Consider the following 17,564-nt stretch of genomic DNA (forward strand, 5'->3'; position numbering starts at 1 on the left):
GTCTTATATTAATATTTAATAGGTAGGTTGAAGCGTGAAGTTAGAGAAAGAGAGGGCGAGAGGTAGTAAATCAGAGTGTCGCCACACCCCTGCAACTGTGTGAGCTGAAGGAGTCCAACCATGAATCCAGCCCCAACATACTGCAGCACCACCTGCAAACTTCTCTTATTATTACACGATCAGACCAGGCGCTTCGACATATTCAACAAGCATGTGAGTTTATGAGAATGAAAAATAATTGCTACACCTGAAAGGAAACCGACCAGCAAAGCTCAACGTTTCTCACACAAACAAGAGTTCTGGGTATTTTTAAAGTGGTTTAAGTTTTATTTGCACGCGGTTATCGAGACGGCTGTGGCTCGTGTGGTTAAGCTACTCCGGCTACCCCGGTCCACATGTTGAAGTATCCTCGGGTAAGATACCAAACCCTGAGATGTCCCCAGTGCATCTATTGGGGTGTGTGCATGGATGAAAAAGTGTTCAGGCATGGAGTTGTGCGATTGGGAGAATGAGACGTGTAGTAGGAAGCACTTTGAGTGCTCATGTTGAGTAGAAAGGCACTGATCCATCTTTGTGAGGGTGCCTTTGCACTGCAGGAAAGTTGGACTGTTAAATAGCAGCAAATCAACACAACAGTTGGCCTCAAAGCGCTTTATACTGTAAGGTAAAGACCCCACAGTAGCACACATGACAACTCCTTTACGGAAGCGTTAACACGGGGGTCTATGGGGGTTTAATTGGTTTTAGAAACAGCCTCAAGTGGTCATTGGAGGAACTGCAGCTTCTTTTTTCCACTTCCGTGTTGGTTTCCTTTTCAGCCTGGAGGTCTGCTGCTCTCTAACCGACCCTTTTAGACTTTATGCTTCCACTGCTGTGCAGTAGGATCCATCAGATCGAACTGATGATGAAATGATTTTGCAACAGCTTTGTGATGCAGTTGCATCATTGCTGTTTGTTGCATCCACCTAAATGATGAGTTTTATGTTGTCGATAGTCAAGTGGAAGAGGAGACGAATGCTACCGCTAATACATTTGGTGCTTCTTGTCATCGTTTTCTCCAAGTCGACCTCCACCCTGCAGTTTTCTGTGCCCAGAGAAGTACCTACCCCAGAGTAGGCCGTTTGTTCTGCCCCGAAAATAGCAGTAAAAGAGGCTCTTCAAAGGCAGTTCCTGCTGTTGGAACCGGAACAAACAGCCACCAGTACATGCAATGGGAAATTATTACATTATACTTGTTTAGTCAAAACTTTGTGTTAGTTTAAATGAAGTGAAAATGCAAACAGAGCAGGACTGGGGAGAATCTGCTGCTAAATCAATTCGGACTAATCTCAACCAAACCCAGTGGAATCACACACTTTATATAAATAAGTGTTCCAGATATTTGACTGATTATTGATGAGCTTCTCCTGGTCTGTTTTTTTAGTTCATGTTTTCTCATGAACTGCTTTAATTGAACAGAAGCGACTTTTTCTCGCATGAAAGCCGAGCAGCTGCTATCTGAAGTGCATCGTGAATCTTCAGACATCTATCTCTGTTCACTTTGATGCTGAAGAAAACTTAAATACTAAAAGGTTCTCAGGCAGAGTCAGAACTTTCTGTGGGTTTCTCGTGGTTTATTTTGGATAGAGATCAGACACAATGACATCCTCAGGAAGTGGAAGTAACACAGAATCTAAACATGCTGTGTGCGCGCCTCAATGTGAGGTATACGTTCTCATTTCTAACACTAATGCCTGCCTCGCACCAAACTTTTCAAGCACTTTTAGTGTCTCAGACAAATTTCCATCGTGGCATTAAAATCCTGACAGTTTTGTGGAAGCTCATTTTGATGGTTAGGTGTAGAGTGAGCATAAAAAAGTCTTTTTCTTTTCTTGAATGACTGATAAATTCAGATTTCTCTAATATTAATGTACATTTTTCCGACTTGGCCTTCTCTCTGACTAAAAACCGACACATTATCTTTAGACATGACAATTTCCCAGACCATAGCAAGTCTTTTCAAAGTCTTGTAGAGTGTGGTAGGTATAAGATAAACTTCCTGTTCTGCTTACATATAACCTGCAGTTCTCTGATTGAGGATGTTGGCCTCATGTTTCGCTGACAGTCTGAAAACTGCCTTTTCACAACTGGAAACAAATCAAAACCAATTTACCTGCAGGATTACAGGATACAGCTGCCAAAATCTGACAACGCTGGAGCCACTTCCTGTCAAAGCAGGCATCCGGACGTTATCTGTCCGTGTTATACATGTCATGAGATATTTGAGTCATAATTAACAGGCTCGGGGCTCAGATTTCGCGTGCTTGGGGAACGCCGCCTTCTTCAGTAAAACCTCCTCTGCAGCGAAATGAAGCGTCTCACAGAGAAAGCAGAGTCCCTCTGAGGACGTCTCTCTGAGGATGTCCCACAGCCGACGCGTCTCTTTGATTCTCCTCCATCAGCTGCTGCTGTGGGCGGCCCAGCAATCCCACTGCGAGCCACAGTGCATGATGGGAACCAGCTGCTTAGTCTCCTACATGTTCTCACAGTCTTCAAATTGCAGCAGGTGCTCGTCATTTCCCTGCTCCGGACCGAGGTCAGTCTTATTCATGTCTTTTTGATGTTGTTTGCTCTTCTTTGCTCTTCCTTTGTCAGGTTTTTTGTCCCACACAGAAATGAAATCCAGCAGCAGAGCAACGAGCAGACTCACGTTATCAGATTGGCTCGGGCTCGACACTAAACGTCTCTGCTAAGGTGAGTGAAAGTTTCTGTTTTCTGTCGCCTGATTGGTTCACAGCTGACAGGTCACAGCAGGTGAGAATCCCAAAGTGTTCAGGTCGTCATGGTAACCACCGACTGTTTAATGTGATGTGAAGACAGCGTGAAGACTTGGTGCGTGCGCGAGTGTGTGTGTGTCTGTTATCGTCGTCATCTTATCTGTGACACACACTCTGCTGGTAAAACATGTGTGTGACCTCAAGTTACTCAGTGTGTGTGTGTGTGTGTGTGTGTGTGTGTGTGTGTGTGTGTGTGTGTGTGTGTGTGTGTGTGTGTGTGTGTGTGAGACGATATACTCATGCATTCATTCATGTGTGTGTGTGTGTGTGTGTGTGTTAGAGCTCAGCTGGGAGTGTTTGTCCACCTCTCATCAGGAGCCCTCATGTAATATTAATCACACACGCATACTTAGGGTCACACGCACTACTGAACACACACACACCGATCACATCAATCAAACACACAAAGAGAAACACACACAGCCGTACCCCAGGATTAGCTACTATCTATCTTTGTGGGGACATTTTGTTCAGGCCTCACTCTGGGACGGGCCTCAAAGGGCCGCTCAGGGTTCAGATCCGTGGAGCAGAAGCAGGTTTACGCTCAGGGTTACAAAAGCGTCACACTTTCCGCACTCGTGGGCTAAATTAAGTCATCGGGCTTTTGTGCGGTTGTCTGCAAACTTCACATTGTCGCTGTTGTTGTGTAGACTTGTCTGCATTGCCGCCACCCAACTCTGCATATAAGTAACGCGTTCTCCAAGCAGACCAGAAAGTGCATATAATAAGAGCAACCACCCGTCCGTTGTGCCTGCAGCTGTCCGTGTGTGCATCCGCAACCCAGTATAATCCGGGCCCGAGTGTCCCAGGAGTGCAGTGTGTGCCTGAGGGTCCTCGCAAAGATAGGAGAACGGCCGTGTGTGTGGCCAGCTGGTGCAGCAGCGTCCATGATGTGATTTTATATTTCTGCATTAACGTCTCAAACAAACACTCGTTATTTAAAGGCCATTTAAAATCCGTCCACTCGACAATTTACTGCCAGTCACACAAAGGAAATAAAACATGCGACCAATTATAGCCTGCTCTCTTTTTCTAAATAATCCACTGCAGGACTGTGTCCTCACTGAGCCACACACTCATGTTCTCAGCTTTTCCATTAGTTTCAGCAGCTGTTCAACAAACAACAACAGACCACATACCTCCACCAAGGCTGGAAAGTTTCTCTACACCCTCGATTCAGAATCATATTTGGGTTAGTAGTAGATATTTCATCTCAAAGGATGAAAGGAGGGATAAAAAAATATTAAATTTTTCCTTCAAGATTCCTGCTTCTGGATCCCGGTCTGAAACAACTCTAAAAGTTCATGATGTTGGGCCGAGCTCTGGATACCATCCACCCACACACAACTTCTTGAGCAATCTTGCTAATAAACTGGACAAATAAAAAATAAATTGAGCCAATCACAGTGGAGATAACACCCATGGGAACAAAACAAACTTGAAACTTGCTAACTTGAAATTCAAAACTTTGCTACTTTCTGCTGCTTGCTCGTGCATCCTAAAACATCTGATGTAGACATGAAGAAAAGTGAATAGATTCTTGAAGTACAGTGAGACTAAAGTCAGAGTTTTCAATATTTCATAAAGGGATCTTTACACCTGGCCTACTGTGGTTCCATGTAGATGCTCAATCATCCAGGCAAGGAAATCCCAAAAAGTTGATTCTGTTCATCTGGACAGAGAAACGTTTCGTCACTCGTCCAAGTGACGTCTTCAGTCTCAGCTGACTGCAGGTTTCCCCAATCTTTTAAACAGTACATTTTCACAATAACTGAAACTAGCACCACTGAGGGAACAATGGACTGTGAGGTCAGGTTTTTGATCACTAATATGCAAATTGCCATGACCATTGATCAATGGCCATGAGTACCATTCACAGTGTGTTGGGGAATGGCTGCAATCACAGCATTGTAAGATGGTGAAAGAGGTCCTCTTAGGCTCCCTCCTTGATTCAGAGATGGTCTTTCCCTTTTCACGTAAATGGCCTCCTTGACTCCGCGCCCATCCAGAAAGTGCACATCTTCATCATTGAAAGTGTCCACTGGCCCGTAGGTATGTTTCTGCCACTGAAAACGGTTCATCCAGATGAACAGAATCAACTTTTTGGGATTTCCTTGCCTAGATAGATTGCAAATATGTTCGCAATCTGTCTGCATTTATTTGCAAGTTTTCATCAATCTGTCTGATTGTTTGGAGTCAGGTTGCCTCCCACCAACCAATCTGCAGAATCAACGTGTTAGTGCAAGTGCTCGCCCAGGTCTTGGGCATGTTGCACACTCCTGTTTATAAACCAGGCGGTCGCCACAACTAATTGCGAAAACGTCAGTGCAGTCACCACTGATTTTTCATAGTCACGAGGAGGCTGCAGCCTGTTTTTCCCTCAGGATTCCCTCAGGAGTTTGCATGCATACAGGTCAGAATGGGGGAAAAAAATAAAAAGAGCATAAATATATGTCATGTTTAGTGTTGATTTGCAGCTGTTATTACAGCTAAAAGCAGCTAAATGCACTTCTTGTGAGCATGTTTAAATATTTCTAGTTTTAGAAAATATTTCTACAATTTTAGAGCTTTGTTAACTGCTGGGAATCAGTCTGCAGGCACTCAAAGGGCCTTCATGCAGTTTCTCGTTAGACATGATCGGCATCACTGAATCCAATGAATAATAGAAAAAATATATTCATATATGAAGTTACAGAGGTAACTATTTTCTGCCAGCATCCTGCTATCTCGTCTTTTCTCTGCACCAGTGTAGATATTTGCTGTGCAAAGAGTCAATTGATGCATCAAAAGCCCTCTTTTATGTGAGCCTGAGGAAGAAAGCCTGGGGTAACAAAGAAAGTTGATAACCGCTGATGTGATACCCATTATCTCTGATTGGAGTTTTAGGTTTTGTATAGGCAGCCAACACAAAAGAAGGCTGGCTATGTCAAACTTCACAGCGCAGCCCTCCTCGAGACTTCGGCATGAGATAAGATATGATATTTCGGGGTGCGTGTGTTTTTTCCCAGGTAAGGCTTTGCAGTAGAAACAAAAGATGAAGGACGAGTGAAGAGGCTTTAAAGGGGGCGGAGGATGGGTCGAGGAGGAGCGGGAGGAGGGGAGAGGTACGTGATGAAGAGGGAGGTGGGGGTGAGAGAAGGGGGCAGGTTTAGAGAGCGTGAAAAGCAGCTTGTACAGAGACGAACCAACCAGGCGGAGTAATGAATGAGGGGGGAGGGGAGGAGGAGGTGAAAGGTGACACGCAGTAATTGGGGGGAAATGTGTGTGTGCGATGCAGCGAGGCGACGTGTCCCAGATAAAAATCAAAAAATCTAATTCAGCTTTATTTATCTTCGGGGTCGTTTCGTTTAACAATCAGTGAAATAAATTAGGTTAACGCAAACTAACACATGACGGGAAATACATCTGTGTTTATAGATATGGATACAGATATAGCTGTATGAGAGACAGGAGACGGAAATGAAAAATATGTTCTTATGACACAGCTGAATGTGGAATTTAATTTTGGGTGAATTTATGGCCGTAGAAATGTTTCTTTTATTAAAGTCATCTGTCTGAATTTTCCTGTCTGTAATCTGCAGAAACTCATTTCAACAGCAAGGCAGCTGAAACCTGATCACGCAAAAGTTTGATTAATCACGCGATTGACTACCCTACGAGAGGGAGAGAGACACAGGAACACAGAGAGAGAGGCGCCCTGGTAACAATGGCTCTTCTGTTGCAGTAACTCTCTCTGATGATCTTTGGGTCACTGATCCTGAATCTGCAGATTCTCTGTACCAACTAATTAGATCACTGCATCCTCCATCTATCACTGAACTCCCAGCGACTGTAATAAGCCGTTTTCACACGTGAACTTCGGCGTCGGAACAATCAGGTCAGGACTTATTCCACAGTTGTCGTTTCTAATGTGCAGCGCGCAGCAGGAAATAGTCCGCTTCCGACTCGTTCTCGTTTCTAATCCGTTTGGTTTAGGCGAGGGCGCAGAGGCAGCACACACGACGCCCACTCACTGTGAATTAACTGAACAATTAGCTGCGGTACTCTCACATGGGCACAATCAAGCATCACATGGACTTTGTAGCAGGGAGCTGGCAGGTTAGAGACTGTTTAACGTCCAACTCGTTCTCACGTGCAGCTCCGTCAGTTGAGAAAGGTTCAAGGCTTCAGGTGTGAAATGCAATACAGACACAATAAGCAGCAGAATATCACACAAAGGCAACTCTACGGGGCAAGCGTTTAGTCTCAGTGATGTTCAAGAATGATGACATCATCAGGAGCCATGTGGCAGCTGCCTGTGAGGTCACCGGTGACGACATCCGGACTTATCAGAAGACAGAGATTAGAGCCGCACCAACCTGTTGAGGCAACCTGCTGCTGTGATGTAGAAACTGAGCTGTGAGGAAGAGGAACCTTCTTCATCAGGAGGACGTTCTGGAGGAACACAAAGATGTACATCAGCACAGATGTGAAGTGCATTAATCCCAACTTTTCTTCTAACGGCCGGGGGTGACCTCTCTGGCTTCAAATCAGATCAGCTTGTATGGAAGTCTATGGGAAAATGACTCACCTGATTTATAAGCTCTGCAAACACAATTCTGAGTTTATGGACTCAGCCTTTACTTTAAAGTCTTATTGAATACAACATGATGCTAATTTTTTAAAGTTTTGGCCCTGTGTGGAGTAAAACAGGTGATAAAACAGTAGAAACTAGTGCTGTCAGCGTTAATCTCTTTAAAATGACGTTAATGCCATTACTGCATTAACGCCCCAAATCTCAGTTATCAAGTTAGCGTGGATCGCCCCATGAGTGGGATTGGACGGCACTAACGCGTTAACAAGCTAACTGCCCTGACGCGTTGACACCGTGCAGCCCGACGGATGGAACGATCGCACTAGAAGAAACATATAAACAGGTGTTAAACAGTCTGAAAATTGAACTCAGTTCCTTAAACTTGTATTATTTTATGACCAGCAGGGGGCGACTCCTCTGGTTGAAAGAAGACTTCCAGTTGTATAGAAGGGAAACTGCTCCTGGGCTCCCGCGCTCTTTGGCCTCAGTAAAATTGACTTTATGGGCGCAAGTGTCACATAATACTAGATAAAACACAAAGTTCATTTTTGAAAACTATGGTCATACTAGGGTCAGAGAGAGGGATAAACAAGCAGGCAGCTTTCTTTCATAAAAAAAGGATTTGAGGCTTTCAGAAAGCAGTTGGTGACGTCACAGTGGCTGCATCCATCTTTCATATACAGTCTATGAGTATCCGTCTCTGTTAGTGAAATGAAGTTTCATTCAACTTGAGGCAGAAGGCTTTTTTTCTCTTGGTCAACATGTTGACAAACTCTCACATCCAGCAGGTTTATCTGACCCCCGGGGTTCAGGTGTTAATCAATAACAATTGTCAGCACCGCAGATGAATTATTGATCGGCTCCCTGATAAATCAATGGTTTCGGCATTATTTTCATGTGTAATCACAGACATTTCCCCGTCCGCAGTCTGAGATGTCAGAGCTGTCATCGGGGCAAAGCAGACAGCGGCTGCGGGCCCCTGAGGGTCTAAAGTCCCTAAAGGTTTCTGTCATCATTCGAGCTAGGAAACCATGGAAACAGGCGTGTTCACCCTGTCAAAGTGTCTCCTGCATCTCCTGGCCGTGTGCCCACAGTCTCGTGTTTTGGGTGGATTACTCCTTTATTGGCTCTTCATCAGCCATCTGCCTTCAAGGCCAACTGTGAGGTCAAGCAATGAATCACTTCCTGTTTGCCTGCCGGAGCCTATAATGAGTTAATGAGCTACGTGGAGTGTACAGCTAATCAATCACCGCAGCTATTGATTGATGATCTATAGACCGAGCTGCTCCTGCTCATCTGTCCTCGTCAATGCAGCCGCTTCTCGCTTATTAACCTGCACACACCCGAGATCTGACATCAGCACATTTAAAGAGGACTTGGGCTAAAGTGCACTGAGAACTTCTCTTTGAGACTGGATGCTTCACCAGTTTAATCCAAACTGGGAAAAGGGAGATTCTCTGACAGCTGCTCACCAATACTTGCCCTCTAAGTGAATCATAAGTGTGAGTGTCATAAGTATTTTGGCATCTTCAGCTGAGGTTAATATCTACATGTGTGTGAACAGGCCGAGGAAAAACCTCCCACCTCCAACCCTTCGCAGTCAATTTAAGACTGACTTTAAAAACTGAACCTGTCCTTTAATGAACACAGCCTGCGGCTCCGCCCCCTGTTAATCAAACACAGTCATCAGGTCACAAACGCTGAAGCACTAAAGCAGCTTCGGTCTGTCGCTGTCAGGCGTTTTAAAAAGAATGAAGGACGACCGACAGCGCAGAGCCAGCTGAGGCATTCGGTGACCTTGAAGACAAAAACCAGGGATTACGACCCTCCGTGTGTTTGTGTTGTCATTGTCTCTTTTTGAGGATCAGTGTCCTCGCTGCTGATAAATCCAGCCTTCACTCCCTCTTACAGCAATAAAATCTGATCTTAAGAGTCCGTTTGTTTCAGATTTTAACAACAGGAAGCGTACATGAAGTTAATTTTTTGGAGAGTTCATGTCTTATTCATGTTTTCGCGTTTTTCTTTGAAGATGTTCATCCTTAAGCTGAGCTGAAGTCAGAGACAGATGTTGTAGATTTGTTCTATTTTAAGACTCAGCAGCTTGTAAAGTCACGCTTTAAGGATTACTGTCGACAATGTGAGGAATTTTCTTTGTTTTGTGATATAAACTCCTGAACGGAGGCGACTTTAAAGACAAATAATCCAGCCTGGAGGATCATTAACTTTTATTTCACACAGTTTATTGTTCATACGAGGCTCCATATCGAGCCTTTTTGTTGGCTGTTTGTTTGGATTGCAATTTTTCTTTTTCGTGCACACACTTTCATACTTAATGCTCTTTTATGCTAATTTTTATACTTCAAGGAAACTTACATTTCTGTTTTGTTTTTTGCAGAATACTAAAGTCTCCATTATATTCAGCAGCTCGTCTCTGTCTGTCAGTTGTTTGCTGCATGTGGCTTTTTATAGACGTTTCTCCATAAAACACCGCCAAGAGTGAGGCAGAGCTGTACAGTTGTAGCTGGACAGCTGAACAAAGGGATGACTCGCTGTAAAGAGCAGAGCTGCAGAATCAGCTCATAATTGTCTGCAGCTTTGCTACTATAACAATTAAATCTGTTTTCACACTGTCATTAAATACAGTGGGATAATAAACACAGTTTATAGTCTGTTTAATTAAAAGTGGTGCAATTAAAGCTGAAATATCTCTCTGAAAGGCAACATTACGTATTTGTTGTGAATGTGGATTTTGCAGTTCAGGCAGGCTAAAGAGGTTTTCAGATCATGTCTCTGGGTTCTAATAGTAAACACAGAACCAAAAACAGGAGCTGAAAGAGGCTAAAAGAGCAGAAGATGCCGACTGATGGCGTTTCAGGTTCTACACGAGGTCGGCATCTTACTCTGCACATGTGACTGGTTTACAGTCGGCCTGGTAGCGATATCAAACAGCACCAGCGTCAGAGGAAGTGATCCCGTAGTGAGGTCAGAAGGTCTCCGACAAACACAGAGGCTATTCACTCATGCATGCATTCATCCGTCAGAGTAAAATATCAGCTCTTTCGTCACTCGGCCCAGTGTTCACATTCAGCCCAGTGTTCAGCAGCAGGAAGTTTACGGAAGTCAAAATCCAGGGTTTTCCCTGCCACTTAAACAGTTTTATACAGCCCCAAAGTCAAACGAGCCAGAACACACATGGAGACTGGTATATACTGGGTTATATGGTGGGGAGCTACACAACAACCTGTTCAGTAATGTTTAATAATGGAGGGTTTCCCAGGTTGTTGCTGTGGTAGCCTCAGATTCGCCCGCTAACTCCGGTAAAGGGTTTTATTTTCACAAAAGAAAGAAGAAGCTCGACCGTCACACATGCTGAGCTCCAAACAACAATCTGAAAATGCCACAGAAACCAGAGGAAAGCATTATGTTATTCATTAACCACTGACACGTCCTCCAACCTGATGCACCACATTGGTGTTTTATTACTCTCAGGGGATCCGCTGCAGCAAACCAGCAAAAGGTAAACCGTTAAAACCAGTAATTAACTCTTCCTTATGTGACAGTGCTGTGGTAAATGGATGGTTTGGGGCTAAAAAAATAACCTGCTGCAGTTTAGAGAACAGATCCATTCTGGGTAGAAATAAACACTCTGTTGAGGTTAGCAGACCTGTTTCATCATGGTTAGAGTAACAACAATGTGGTGAAAGGGAAACTAATTTTAAAAAACTTAAAGTATAGCTGGGTGTCATCTCCATGAAAACAGAAAGATCTGAGGCTTTCTACAAATAGGAACCAAAGAATTCATACAAGGAAGGAAACTGGACCTAGTAAAGATCCTTGCGGTGCTCCTCACCACCACAGGTGATCCAGACGAAGACACCTTGTTACTCACTAACAGAGGCTGATCTGTTGATGCTGGAAATCCACTGAATAAAAACTTGATGAACTTAAAGCGGACTCTTATCTGTCAGGAGTTTTTCCGAGGAGCCGATAAGGTGAAGTCTTTCTTTGAACAGATGACAGTGTGTCAAAATAAACCCATCTATCCTCCTCCCTCACTGCTTCATGGCCCTGGAGTATACAGATGGGCTCCACATGAACTCCAGGGTGCACTAATTGATAAAGAAAAATAGCGTCGGTTGTAAGAAGCTGCCGAGCAGGCAGAAACAGCCCGTCCAGCTGAAGCTCCACCGTGATATTGATCATTATTGAACAGCACATCATCACAGTAGGAGACCTGCTAAATCGGTGGGTATAGATGCATTTTTATAGCTTCGGGTTGACTTTACAAATGTTGCTGCTAAAATCCTCATCTGATCAAAGGGTTGTTGTCTATTTCCTGCTAATGCAGAAAGTTACATCTGCAAGCACTACTCAGGGCCGAAACGACCCATCCAGGTAAAGTATGTCGTTGCACCAGACATTTGAAGAACAGTGGTCAGCAGTTCCTACCATCCCTATTGTGCTCTTTGTGTCTGATTTCTCTCTTTTTAAAATTAATTTTATGCCCGAGTTCTTTCTTTTCACTGGCTGCCTCTATGTCCATGATGGCTGCCTGGATTTTTAAAAAGTGGATTTTGAATTTCCACTTTACCTCCCGTGTCTTACATTTTACTTCTCTCGTCTTCCCTGTGGTTGTTCTCCTGTATGCATTTATGTTTCCTGCTGATCAGGTGTAGCTGAATTAAAGCATAAGGACACATTTCTCTCTCTATATATATTCTATAATAATTATAATGAAACGCGATACCCGTCTCCATGAGGTCAGCAGATATGCTTCATTACGACTCCCAGACTTCTTCTTTTATGTCTAATATGAAGGCAGTGGCTGAGCAATACTCAGAAAAACCCTGACAATGCAGCTGTCACATTTTCAACTTGTGATGCTTGAAAATTGTCACCTCGCTCTGACCACTATCACCTCTGAGAAAACCACAAGGGCTCATTACTGTGAAAATCACACATTTCTACAAAATCTCTGCCTTTCAGAAACTGACAAACATCCTCGTTCACACCTCTAAACTTTCAAGCAAGCGGAGGAGAAGAGAGCAGCTGATGAGAAACTTCATCCTGGATGAGAGGACCGACCCTGGCTCTTCACCAGAACCAGACTTTCATTCTGCGTCGGTGCCTTTGGTTTATTTAGATCTTCCACTGTTCTGTGATTTTTATTCTAGTGTTTAATCTCTTCGTTTTATCTTCTTATCTTTTATCTCCCTGCGTCTCTGTTTTCGAATCCTCCTGCGTTTCTTGTATCTCGTCTCGAAGCCTCGCGCGTTTCATGTGCAGCCCTCTGTAGCAGACAGCAGATCTGAGATAAAGCAGCAGCGTGTCTGTAAACTGTCGGATCTTTCATCAGGCAGTTTGGGTCAGAGTCCTCCTGCTCACACACTTCTCTAAATAAACTGGACAAACCGGTTCAACAGTTTATAAGACTCCGTGCTGAAGGTTTCTCAGGTTTGGATTAAACTTGCAGATGTGGAGCTCATCTCATTAACAAGAGGGGGTGGTTGAGATGTTGTAAGTCGTGTAACTCTGCAGGGAAATGAGGAGCCAGACCCAGAGAATGTTAGGAAGGGGCGCCGCGGGAGCCCCGACCCTGACTGACTGACAGTGTTTCTGAGCGTTGCATCATCAGCTAACGGAGACTCATCTGCAAATATTTTCATAACTAACAGCTCAGATGTGCTTTAATGTGGGAACAACAGGCTGCACGCTGGTATTCTGTGACAAAGGTGCCTCTGTAGAGCTGAGAAGCAGCTGTGAGCACATTTTGAGGAAAATGCAATTCAACCGTGACCACAATGTCTAACCGCTTATTACTGATGTGTGGTTAATCAGCATGCAAACATTGAACCTTACACACACATATCAGACCATGCTTGAACACTTCTTCTAGCTACACATGCGTGTAACTGCATTTTCATCACTTTTACTTGTCACTACATTTTTGGATCTGTAAACTTCTTCAGTGAGTCTCGGTTTCACATTAGGTCAAATTTAGCTGTTTCCTTTCTGTTTTCATTTCCGCCAGTGACTAATTCACCAAAGACTTGACACCAAAGATCTATGAAAGTGGATGGCGTGCATGCACTATTTAACAAACGTCACAAAAACAATGAACACTTCTGCCTTTGAGCGTACGCAGCTCCACTTGACCTCCTCCTGTTTATCCTCCATCCACCCGGACCTCCTGCAGAAGACTCTGGTGCAGCTAAAAAATATTAATCAATTAAAGAGAGGGAAACTTGATGCACTGATATGAGAGCTTAAAGCGAGAAACATTTTCGTGCTTGAAAGTGCTCTGTGTGTGTGTCTGTACATGTTTACATATTTATGTGGGGACCAACAACCCTTATGGGGACAAAACCCCGCCCCCTGCAAGTTTGAAGGTGCTTTTGAGGCTCAAAATGTGGTTTTAGGGTCAAGGTTACAGTTACGTTATGGTTAAGCATTAATTTTTGATGGCAAGGGTTAGGGAAAGCATTATGTCAATTAGATGTCCCCACAAAGACATGAAAACACGATTGTGTGTGTTTGGCTCGATATGCCTACTCTTGCCCATCATGTAAAATTGTAAGCATCCTCTGCTTCATTTCCCGCACTCTGGTGAATGTTTGTGCACCACTTTGTGCGTTGTCTGCATGAGTTTTTTGTTAAATGTTCACATCAATGATGAATTAATTCATTTTAATTAAAACAACTCCTCCTCCTTTGCTCTTCTCGCTCCTCGATAGTTATCAGGCTGACTGCCTGCGCAGGGCTCCAGATGAGAGGAGGAGATTCTGTGCCACTGCTGATTGAGATCACAACACTGTGCATGTGTGTGTGCGTGGCAGGGATAAATACGTTTGCATCAAACAACTCAGAAGCTGTGCGACTTCAAAATAAAATTCTTTTTCTCTTTTTCTTTATTTAACCTTGTGCACGTGTCCTCGACCACGAACGGCAGCAGTAAGTTGGTGTTTTCAGTGGAGGACGAAAGATTTGGACCCACTTCCTGTGAGGCAAGAGTTCAAACCACCAAACCAAACTAATGCAGTGGTGCTGCCACTGCATTAGTTTACTCACAAATTCATATTTACGAACACTCGTGCTACATATAGAGGGGAAAGTAAGCAAGAATATTCTTCTAGAAATGTAACTATCCATTCAGGAATCTAAATTATTGCTAAAATATTACTTTAAATAAAAGCTTGTTTCAGAGTTTGATATCTTGTTGTTCTTCTTACAGGTTCAAATTTGTTTTGTTTTGCAGGATTACACAAAACGAGGCAGAATTTCATGAAAATTTGGAGATGTAGCACATGGCTGAAGACATAATCCATAAAATCTGTGTGCAGAGCTACATTTCTTTCACTAAAACTGTGAAATAGGGCACCTGCTGTGGAAGCGAGTGCTCCTCTACTTTCTGCTGCTTCTATCTGATCTGCGAAACTGAACCAAACTCGGCATTCAATTTTTATTTTTGGTGCACAAAAAAAATTAAACCGAAGCCTCCAAATAGGCCACCAGTCCTTTAAATCCCCATTAAACCTGCCCCTGAAACACACACACACACACACGCAGTCAGTAGATTAGGCAGCCTGCCTTCAAACACTAATCTGTGGAGTTAATCTGATGGTTGTAACTCTGCAAACTGAGACATTATAGAGCTATAATCTGCATATATGGAACACACACACACATGCGCGCACACACACATAGAGTCAGCCTTGTATGCAACATCTTTTTGATGCAGGTTTTTTGCACAGAAGTCTCTGTTTCAGGTTGGAAACTCATGAAAGGTCAGTTTCAAGCTGTGTTTACGCCGTGTTTTGTCATGTGATCCATACCTGCACTCTCACACCTTCACCTTCCACTACAGCGTCATTCTGCTCTTTGTTTACATGTTACACAGCAGCCTAAAGCAAATGTGGTTGTAAATACGTACGGCAACAATCTAAACTCCAAACATGAAACACACCTGCGATGCCGCCACACGTGCACCACTACTCTCACTTATTCATTACTGCCTTTGTTACATTCACGTGCTGCTTATGTCGTCTGCAGCTCTGAATGTGTGCACTCAAACTGAAGGAATGATTTAATGTCCTGGTGTGTGTGTGTGTGTGTGTGTGTGTGTGTGTGTGTGTGTGTGTGTGTGTGTGTGTGTGTGTGTGTGTGTGTGTTTCTAAGTTGGGGGTGTAACAGATGCTGGTGAATGAAGACAGCTGCACTCCAAGATACCAATTATACACACACACACACACACACACATACAGACTGTATAATCTTCAGTGTGAGGCAGTGACACCACATTATTTCAGTCTGTAATCTGAACACTGACAGAGGCCATTAAAAGGAACAGTCCAACATTTAAATGAAGAGTACAACGGCATGTAAAGTACGGGTGTAACGTATAAAAATCCAATATTTAAAATATAATTTTGAGCCCAACATTTAGAGGAACAGCACACATTAAGTGTAATATTTACCAGGACAGCCTGGTAGGGCTGTCCTGGTAAAGAGGGTCGATAGTGTGTGTCAGAAGGCAGTCAAGTAAGGAGGATCTGGCGGACCAATCCCTGACTGAATACCTGGAGACCCAGGACACGCTGGAGAGATTACATCTCTTGGCTGGCCTGGGAACACCTCGATGTTCTCCCGAGGAGGAGGTGGAGGAAAGGGAAGTCTGGGTTTGAGCTGCTGCCCCCACGACCCAATCCCAGGTAGGAAGGAAGGAAGGAAGGATGGATGGATTAAAAAAAACTGGCATTCAATGCAACAGCCCATCTACCCAAGGTAGAGCATGAGGGCCCAAAGTTCCCCTAACACACTTTAAAGTACAGGAGACTTTCATCCATCACAGAAGACAGCAAAACTGCATCTCAGCTAAAAAGTGAGACAAATATAGTCAGAGAAAAAACTTCTGAGACACTCAGAGGCTCAAACTACGTGATGTTAAAATAAATAGCAGCACAAGTCCTGAAAACGCTTCTGTAACATGGCAAACAGAACAATCCAAGGTTGACTAGAGAGTCAAACTGGGAATCAGCAGCTGTTAAATAACAAGAACCACATAGAAACAGATCAATGAATCAATACCTCCAGTGGATGGATGAGTCAATCCAACCACTGAGATCAGTTTGTTTTTATTACAAGACAATTTTTGGATGTTTTTTTTCTGAATATCAAAATCAAATAGTCTTAAAAAAAATGGAGGATACTACAATCCACACATGTGACATTTCCTTGAATGTATGATTTTGTGCTGTTTTGATAAAATATTGCCTCAGACAGACAGAATGATACAGACAGATGGACAGAAAGAGCCAAGAATAGAGGGGAAAAGGAAGGAAGAGCAGCACAAGGGGAGGAAATGGAAACACAGAGACAGTAAAAACAGCTCATTGTACCACAGAACAGGAACTTCCTCCTTCATTAAACACAGCAGGATACAGTCACAGTAAGCACACACACACACACACACACACACAAAGTAACACAAACACACGGTGTGTATCCTGACAGTATCAGAGTGAAGCAGTGTCTCATTGGGACAAACTATCCTGTTAGTCATCGTCTCATGAAGCTCGCTCTGTCCCTCTAAATATACAATGTAGCAACCGAGTGCATCATTACAGGCTGATCCAGGGTCAGCGAGGTCTTTCAAACAGTCACTGTGATAACAGACTCGTGGCGAATCAGCTCCAACCTTCAAACTCAACGACTAATCACAGAGCTGAGACAATCGAGTCGTTGTTGGACGCCTTGACGTTTAGAGTAAAATCATTTCATGGTTTGTTATCGCTGCTTTAAATATAGCTTATAGTTCTAACATTTCCGCTGCCTCGCCCCAGTAACTTTACACAGCGATAAGACTGTAAACACCGCGTGCTGTCAATAAAGCTTTTCCAAAGAGCTCATTTTTTCGTCCTGTCATTTTGTTCCCCTTTGTTCACAGACTTTGTTTAAATAAAGGCTCCCTGTTGAAGCCTGACTGTTCATTAACACTGTTCACCCCGAGTCTTTCAATAAAGTTCATTTAAATTCACATCCTTTTGTTCAGGCGGTCTTTGTCTGCAGAGCTCATTTAAATAAAGAGACAGTGTCAAAGCCTGGAGTTTCAATAAAAACTATTCAGCGTGCTGCTGTGAAGATCCTGTTTTCAGTAAAGTTCACTTCATCAGTCCCGA

General features: G+C 43.5%; 1 protein-coding gene and 2 long non-coding RNA genes across 5 annotated transcripts in view; 2 read left to right on the forward strand and 1 right to left on the reverse strand.

The window, feature by feature from the left end:
• plxnb3 (plexin B3) overlaps nucleotides 1–17,564 on the reverse strand; it is a 93,915-nt gene that overhangs the window by 56,099 nt on the left and 20,252 nt on the right. Inside the window, exon 2 of one of the 2 annotated variants that reach the window (XM_082519094.1) lies at nucleotides 7,175–7,250. The exons of the other annotated variant lie outside the window; for it this stretch is intronic. The gene's annotated coding sequence lies outside the window, so the exon portion shown is untranslated. The remainder of the gene's footprint in view (nucleotides 1–7,174; nucleotides 7,251–17,564) is intronic. 2 annotated transcript variants of the gene reach the window in all.
• Nucleotides 62–14,490, forward strand: LOC309697295. Of its 2 annotated transcripts, none has more exons than XR_014273785.1 (3): nucleotides 62–213; nucleotides 2,635–2,733; nucleotides 14,339–14,490. It is a non-coding gene; the product is annotated as an uncharacterized lncRNA (long non-coding RNA). The 2 variants fall into 2 exon arrangements; XR_014273786.1 differs by lacking the exon at nucleotides 14,339–14,490 and adding an exon at nucleotides 5,825–5,888.
• LOC309697296 lies at nucleotides 13,134–13,720 on the forward strand. Its single transcript, XR_014273787.1, has 2 exons — nucleotides 13,134–13,295; nucleotides 13,380–13,720. It is a non-coding gene; the product is annotated as an uncharacterized lncRNA (long non-coding RNA).

The sequence above is a fragment of the Aulonocara stuartgranti genome, assembly GCF_965226115.1.
Source record: "Aulonocara stuartgranti genome assembly, chromosome: 20".
Lineage (NCBI taxonomy): Eukaryota > Metazoa > Chordata > Actinopteri > Cichliformes > Cichlidae > Aulonocara > Aulonocara stuartgranti.